The sequence below is a fragment of the Dendropsophus ebraccatus genome, chromosome 12 (genome assembly GCF_027789765.1).
Source record: "Dendropsophus ebraccatus isolate aDenEbr1 chromosome 12, aDenEbr1.pat, whole genome shotgun sequence".
Classification (NCBI taxonomy): domain Eukaryota; kingdom Metazoa; phylum Chordata; class Amphibia; order Anura; family Hylidae; genus Dendropsophus; species Dendropsophus ebraccatus.
The window spans coordinates 83,245,300-83,254,458 of record NC_091465.1 but is presented as its reverse complement, the minus strand read 5'-3'; positions in this window follow the sequence as shown (position 1 = coordinate 83,254,458).

Here is a 9,159-nt window from a genome sequence, read left to right as displayed (position 1 = left end):
AAACAACCAAACAAACACTGGGGAGCAGCTTTTTTTGTTTATTTTCCGCCTGGATAGGAAGGACCTGTCTGAAATGAAACTGGAAGTCACCTGAAACTATTGAATGTCTCCTCCTTAGTCTTCTGGATGTTACAGCTCACAGGGAAACATATCACTCCCTATCAATCTCCATTAGCAGGTAGGTGTTTTACAGTCACTCCACAGTATCTTAGCTCCAAACTACTTACTATACATAATAAAATTCCTTTTAAAGGAGTATTCCCATCTAAGCTTTTTATTACAATTTTTCTGGATTTGATGCGATCAAAAATGCTAAATTTTGCACTTTGGCAGATTTTTGCAATTAAACCAATTACCGCGCGAGATCATGAATGTGATAATTTAATAGTTCCGGCGATTACGCACACGACGATACCAAATATGTTTGTTTATTTATTTTCATTTATAAAATGCGAAAAGGGGGGTGATTTAAATTTTTATTAGGGGAGGGGTTTTTTTTTATTACTGAAAAAACGTCTTTTTTTTACACAGTAATTAGAAGTCCCCTGGGGGACTCCTATATACACAGCATTGATCTCCCATTGAGATCAATGCTGCGTATTTAATAGAGCCCCAATCCATTAGATCAGTGCTCTGTTGATCTGGTCTGCTGCAAACCATCATCAGCATTCCAGCCGGAATCAGTGTCATTCCGGCGCTGAGGCCCGGTCGGGTAAGTTAAACGGATCACCCCTCCGTGACTGCATCGTGGGGGGGGGGGGGGCGGCGATATGTCCACCAGACACCAGGGATGGGGGATAAATAGCAGTTTAGATGCATCTGTCAGCCATGACAGCTGCATCTAAATGGCTTACTAGTGGGCGCAGCGATTGGACCGCTCCTGCTAATAGCCGTGGTCCCAGACTACTAATAACACTGGGATTGCGGCAGTTCAGAGCAGGGTCGCCGCGCGGTCCTGCTCTGAACTCCCCTACCCGACTGAGGACGTACAATTACGTCCTTGGTTGTGAAGGGGTTAAAATAATAGAACTTATGTAATTAACTACAGGGCTGTGGAGTCGGTAAGCCGCAGCTCCAACTCCGACTCAGACTCCTGAATTTTATTAGGACCGACTCCAACTCCGACTCAGACTCCTGAATTTTATCAGGACCAACTCCGACTCCTTCATAAATGGCCAGCCATATACCAGGGGAGTTATGTATCACACTGGCTCGGCAGCTTCTCCCTAATGTCCTACATGATCCTGGGGCGACTTCTGAGGGAATAAAGGAATACTGTATATAAAGCAGATTCTCCTGTGTGTGCAGTGGATGCAGCCAGTCTCCAGCCTCTATGTCCTGAACAACTCAGAACTAGACTAGATGGAGCAGGTGTTTTTTTCCTGCTGAAAAACTTCTATGTTTCTTACTAAATATTCACCATACTTAAAGAAACACTGCTAACAATGCCAGATACCTGTGATATAGAGGTCAGCCATAGTGATAAGTGTCAGGGGGTCACACATAGTGATATAGAGAGGGGTCACACATAGTGATATAGAGAGGGGGTCACACATAGTGATATAGAGGTCACACAGTGATATAGAAGGTCACTATGGGGGCACGCACACACATACACACAAAGCCTGCTGCAGCTATAGTACACACACACACAGCCTGCTGCAGCCATAGCACACACACACACAGCCTGCTGCGGCCATAGCACACATACACACAGCCTTCTGCAGCCATAGTGCACACACACACAGCCTGCTGCAGCCATAGCACACATACACACAGCCTGCTGCAGCCATAGCACGCACACACACGACCTGCTGCAGCCATAGCACGCACACACAGCCTGCTGCAGCCATAGCACACACTCACACACACAGCTTGCTGCAGTCATAGCACACACACAGACTGCTGGTGTAACGCCTGGAGTAGTGGATCCACTGGACCGTCACTAGCGATGGCACTAACCTCACCAGGGAGCGGAGTCTAAGGGGCCGCTGGTTTTCACCAGAGCCCGCCGCAAGGCGGGATGGACTTGCTGCGGCAGGCGACCCCCAGGTCGCTACCCCTGGCTTGGTTGCTAGTGACGGCAGGCGAGGCGTGGCAGGAGCAGTAGGCAGGAGATAGTGCAGGCAGAGGACTGTAGACGTGATCGCAGGGGGCGGACAGGACTCAGGAACAATGGGAAGGCAGGGGGCAAGGACTAGGGACAAGGACTGAAGACAGGAACAAGGGACAAGGACTCAGGTCAGGAACAACAGGGAGCTGGGCCAAACGCTATGGGAAGCATGTAGAGGCTCCAACACCTGTAGTGGGGCAGGGCTGGAATTTATAGGGAGTGCTTGTGTGCATACACCAATTAGGGGGCGGACTGGCCCTTTAAATCTGAGACAGCCGGCGCGCGCGCGCCCTAGGAGGCGGGGACGTGCGCCGGCCGGAACAGTGAGAGACAGGAGCGGAGGAAGGTGAGGCGCCCCCAGGGGCCGAACTAGCAGCAGCGCCGGGTCCCTGCACAAGGACCCCGGCGGCTGCATGGGGCAGGAGGAGGTTGCGGCGGCCGTGACATGCAGCCATTGCGCGTGCGCGCACACACACAGCTGCAGCCATAGAACACTGAAGAAAAACACACAATCTTCTCCCAGAGAGAAAACACCACATTGAGGACAGAGGTTACTGCTACACTATTTATGTCTTCTCCTCCTCTATATTACACAGGATATCTCCATATTACACTGCTGCTCATACACAATCATCCAGCATCCAGGAAGAGCCCAGCACAGATCTCCCCCCACACAATGGACTCTTCCAGCTCAGAAAAAACTGCCAAATAGTGACCGACAACTTTTCCCCGACCCCCCTTATCTAATAGGGCCAGTGTGTTATTAGAATGTTGCTCATAATATATATTCATGAGCAAAACTTGAGTAAAATTCATATCAAAATTTAATTCGAGTCGGAGTCGGTATATTTTTTTCCAACTCCGACTCCAGCCAAAACTAGCTCCGACTCCACGACTCCGACTCCATAGCCCTGATTAACTATTGTCTATCCAATCAATTCATACACCGATGGCTGGGGCCAAAATTCTTACACAACGCATCAAATTTTATATACACATTTTAGAAAATATTTATTAGAAATTACACACAGATCCGCTCATTTCCTTTGCCAAGCCTTTTTATACCTTATACTTTATAAATTCGAACAAACCTCACTGTTATGGAAATGCAAACAATTCTGATTGGCGCGTAAACTTTAAATGTTACTAGAAGTGGCGGAATGTGACCTTTTCTTTGAGTGTATTCGTACAGAATGCATATTATAAACATTAAAAAAAAAAAACGCTCTCTATACATTGGACTCGCTCCCAAAAATCGATATTGCGTGGTTTCCGGTTGGCGCCCAAATTTACAAAAACAACGCGCATCAGCATGTGGACTTTTCTTAGACTTTATTCGTACGCAATAATCTCATTGATGAACCGATATTTTAAAAAACGTATTCTTTGTCAATAACGTTGGACTTTATAAGCACTAAAACACGCTAAACGCTGAAACACTAAAAAAGTCATTTGCTACAGCTACTTGAACGATGATAATGTGTTGATCATCTGTAGGTGTAATCACTCTGAGGCGAACGATCAGCGAGGACAGGACGGCCGCAAGAATGATCAGAATTAACGATCATCGCTTCATGTGATTGTATGAAGGATTTCAAGATGCTCACAAAAGCATTCGTTTGAGATCGTTGATCGATATCGTTGAAAAATCGCTTTGTTTTATAGGGCCGTTAGTTATGTCTATCTTGTTAATAGACAAAACACAGTAATCACTGAACTCAAGGAGATCAGCGATAAAACTCCAATGAAGTATTCAAACAAGAGTCTCCACTGATGCCCCCCAAAATTTAAATATGCAAAAAAGAGTCCGTGGAGCCTCTGTTGCGAGTCTCAAAACACAGGATAGCCAGATATCTCTAGCCTGTTGCCACGGGGTGCCTCCATGATAGGTAGCCCCTTTAGTCCCACTCGGTTGCAAATATTGGAACATAAATAGGGAAACAACAGGGTGGCCCCTTTTTGTCAATGTCTAACTCAAGGTGCGAGTATTGCAATCATGACAAGGGCTTGCCAGGCAGGCTTCCATCCACAGACAGCCGTTTTGGGGTATTTGCCCCTCGTCAGTGTGGAGCAGGATTCTGGCTAGTTGGGACAATGACAAATCAACCAACAAAACACAGTAATCACTGAACTCAAGGCATCTGATGCCTGATGAAGAGGAGGGTGGCCTCTCGAAACGCGTAGCTGAATGCAAATAAAGAACTTCTTTCACCAGAACAGGGAGTCAGTGTCCGGTAACATTGAGGAAACCCAGTGATCCAGACACCAGATTCCTGGTCCAGACGGACTGCGCCAAGAAAGCCACCGCTTTAATCACTTTTTCTTTGTGCTAATGGTTATTGTTTCATGTTTTTTCTATTATTTTCCTGTCGGATTTCTATTCGTGTCTAAAAAGATACATTTCTTCTGCTTCATCTTCACAGATGTAAGACTGATTTAGAAGGAAAATGAGAAACTCTCAACATACAGAAAATGGAGATCCAGCGAGCTCATCTGATTCTGGTTTCTTCTCGGTCCCTAAGCTCACCGGGGGTGACATGTACCATGTGTTCATAAGCTTCAATAGTGCAGACGCTACATGGGTGGAGCAGCTTATCCGCAAACTGGAGGCGACATTTCCAGACATTAAAATCTGTTTTCATAATCGGGACTTTACTCCAGGAAAGACGATCATAGAAAACATGACCGATTGCATCCAGAAAAGCCAGAAGATTGTGATGGTGCTGAGCCCGGACTTTGTGCACAGTCGGTGGTGTCTCTTTGAAGCCAATCTCTCCATGTTCCAGGACTGTGGGTCACATAAAGCCATAGTCCCCGTCATGCTAAGGCCGTGCCCGATGCCGCTATATCTCAGCCATCTAACTTACTTAGAAGCTGAGGACGAGCAGTTCTTTGAGAAACTGTGCAACAGGCTACTGAGGAGTAATGCTAAGGAAACCGAAGACGTCTTGGTTCACTTCCAATCCTCTATACTATATGGCGGGAAACATCTGCTATCTCTGTCCGCAGTAAATGAACATAATCAAGAAGCTAGCAATGGAGCGTTCTCTGACACTTGTGTGCCGGACTCTCTCAAAGCCGTTGTGAAAGACCCGGACATATACAAGAAAGCCATCCGCCTGATCAATAAAACCCCACCTTATACTGACATTCTATTGTCTAACTGGAATTCAGCATTTTTTGTAATTTACATAATTTCAGTCTTTCTATTGGCCGTGCTTCCTTTTATGTTTTCATTCTTTACCTCATCTTGGATGTATGTTCTGCATTTACCAATATCTGTTATTCCATTAGGTCCTGCAATATACAGACTAGTGTACTTGGAAGAGCATAGGTCCGAAAAGATCGCCCAGAACATGAGCACAAAAACTGGAGAAGCCAATCTACTTCTGTCTGAAACCTCAGTCCTCGCTGGTTGTGCTTCTAAGTCCAGTTTGGTCTTTGTTTTTGTCTCTTTAAAAGAATGTGAAGACATGTTCCATATGGCCTCCGGGTCTGATACCGAACTGGCAGAATGTATGTGGAAAAAAGCCATGATCAGACATTCATCGGATTACGCTAACTGTCTGGCCAAGAAACACTTTCCGTGTAGGGATCCCCGACCTCCTGGGCATTTAGTAAATGGTATCTGCTTCTGCCAGTATGTGGCCATGCAGATAGAACTAGGCGACTGGCCATAACATCACCTTTAGGCTATGTTCACACTACAACGGCTACTGTCTTACATATTTACCTGGCCAATACTGCAATTTTATTTTAATTTGAATGTGGGCAGATATGGGTATATCTGCACGCCAATTAACCAAAGACCTCAACACAACGTACGGCTGTGAGAACAGCCATATATTGTGTGAAAAGACTGTGAACAACGGCTGTAGGGGAACAACAGCCGTTGTGCAATACAGAGTCTGCTGTTCCCCAAAGGATTCTACAAAGTGTATTCTTTTTTTACAAGATTGGCTGTTGCTCTAATTGGCAACAATGGCCGTTCTAGTCAAAAATGAAACAGTGCGTGAACATAGCCTTATAATAACTCTGAGTTTGGAGCATAATCTGGCCTGGAGATAGGTTGAGAGAAATCAGTGATGGCACTACTAGGACATCAGCTGTAATGTCCATATGGCAATATAACCCCTTATTGCCCGAACTCTGTCACTCTGTGCCCATAGACAGCATTAGGAAGAAGTTCATACCCGTGGGTGGATGTACTCTTTCTCTAAAGCCCCCACAGCTGAGTACCTTAGGGTCTAGGCAGGACCCCTAATAACCCTAAAGTAGCCCTCAGCCCACTCCTCTCCTGTCCTCCTCAAGCCAGATTATCCAACCAAGTTCAAGCCAAGCTAAAGTAACTCAAAGACTTTGTAAAGTATTTTAAAACTATTATTCCTCCAACAAGAGTCTAATTTCAGTCTTCCAAGCCTATTATACAGTATACCTACGCAAAGCAGAGATTACGTCAACCAGAGATCAAGTACCCAGCTCAAGGATTCTCGTGAAGAGTTTATCTCTATCTATCTGATTCCTCCAGCGAGAAGCTGAGTATATTTATCTACTACTATTACTAAGGAAACTGTGAAGCAGACTACTGCCTGTATTGAAGAAAAGCCTCTGTATATTATATACTGCACTTCAAAAGGATTGACAGTAAACTTGTTCCTGTTTAAGTTCACCAGGGACTCTGTGTTCTTCTCACACTACACCTGTACAAACACCGGCACCTATTCTTACTAAAAAGTGTGAGTTGGTACATCCAGGGGTGGACGCATACCACTCCTGGATGCCGTGACAAGTGCCTTAGGGATACACCACCATCTGGCCCAGCTATACAACACCTAGCGGTGGTGGGGCACGGGCTCAGAGTCTGCTTAATTCATCATTTTTTTCACAAAACAATAGTCAGGAAACCTACTCCAGCTCTGAGCTGGCGTAGGTTTCCTGGTGCGCACAGGATTTATGTAGCGCGCCTCTACATAAATCTCCGTACTGTCAGAGCTGCGGGGACATTTTTAAGTCCAGCGCAGAAAACGCCAAACTTAATAAATGTCCCCCATAGTGTGTAAGCAGACCTTTATACCCTTGTACACCACCAGCATGGATCCTGGGATCCTTCTTGACGTCAGGACAGTCACCCCCTAAAGGAAAGGAAGAGGGAGTGATCCCCAGTAGGACAAAGCTGCAGAGAGCCAAAGTATTCTACTGACCTTGCTCAACTACCTGGGGAAGCCTACAGGAGTTAGCTTTACCTAGACCTAGCTTTACAAAGACTGGCGGTTGCCGAGCTGGTGGGGCACAAGGTGGTCATATAAGCAGAGATCATATATATGTGAGTATGAGGTTTTTCTTCTTTCAAGTATCTATACTACATTCCCCGCAGAGTATTGTACTAATTAGACAAGGGTCCCTACACTATCCTCACTACATTATGCTGCTTCACCTCAACCTAAAGTATTGGTTATTTTGCACTAGCACCTGTGAGCGGTCCTGTTATTGTATTTTATTTTATTGTGTTGCACTGAAGCTAACTATAGTATAGAATAGATTCAACTCTTGTTTAAGTGCTGGACTTTGCCATCTTACTTGCACCACACCTGCACCCTCACACCTTACCACTGTTCCACCAAGGGCGGGTGTCCGTGTGTCCGGGGGTGAGTCCTGCCACTCCTGGCCACCGTGAAAAAGCTACCCAAAAACACCAGAGCTCACCAGCTGCCACAACACCTCTATTCAGCACCTGGGCCAGGGCACACATAACAGTTTGTAGGTAATGAAATATACAAAACACACTTTTACAACACAAACCTGTAGGCATGCTCTGTGACCTGTGCAAATGTCATTACACAGGATGGGGAAGACTGAACTGCTATTGTCTCATCTATCTACTGGTGACTTCTTTCCAGCAGCCTCCTCCTTATCATCACAAACAGAACAGAAAGCTTATTTTTAGACGAAATGGTAAAAATGAAAACTGCAAGATCTCAGGAGTGTTTTATAGTATAGATAGCGGAATGGAAAATTTTAAAAAACACCAAATTCAATTCTTAAAGACATATTTAAAGGTGAAGTGCCACAAGTTAAAAATTTGATAGCCATCAGGGCCAGGAGGGACATAATAAACAATCACTACTTACCTCTCTCCATGCCTGTGAAGCACTGTGTCAGAGGGTCTGGGACCCCTACCAGATGACCATTTCCTATATTCCGATGTCCTAGGCTGAGTGGGGGGGAATACCTGGCCCGGCTGATGGACCTGGAGAGGAACGCGGTGCTGAGTGGGCTGTGGTATGATTTTTTACAGATGCTTTTTCCCTCCTTCTCCCCCCTATGACCTCTCTATAAAGGTGGTAAAACATTGGGGGGATTTATCGGGGGTACTTATATTAGGCCTGTCCCTTTGCTTCCAGCAGGTGTAGATTTGGATCATGATTTACACCTGTGAGCATAAATGAGGCGCGGGAGGAGGCCACAGGAGGATATCCCCCATCATGTCTATATGCTCATGGACGCTTTGTTTGTTGTTGCATGCATTGCTCCATTTCTTCAGTAGGAATCCTGGAATCACATGATAAAGCATCACATGACTTATACTGAAAAGAAAACCAAAGGAGATAAAGGCGCCTATAGTAATTTACACTAAAACAAGAAAATGCCATAAAAACACCCCAAAGAACACTGTGCAAAATTAGTGTCTGAAAAGAAACCTTAGGTTACATTCCCACAGTCCCCGTATACAGATGACAAGCTATGAACCGAGCTTCGGAGCTTTTTTTTAAAATTATTATTTATATAGCGCACACAGATTTCGCAGCACTTCACCTATCTGCTTTTGGGTGTGGGAGGTAACCGTAGGACCTGGAGGAAACACATGCAAGCACAGAGAGAACATACAAACTCTTTGCAGATGTTGCCCTTGGTGGGATTTGAACCACCGTGTGTCAGTACAGTAGCATGCAGATTTAGGGTGCGTTCACACCTACAGGATCTGCAGCAGATTTGATGCTGTGTTCAGTTATTTGAATGAAATCTGCTGCAGAAAATCAGCTGCAGAT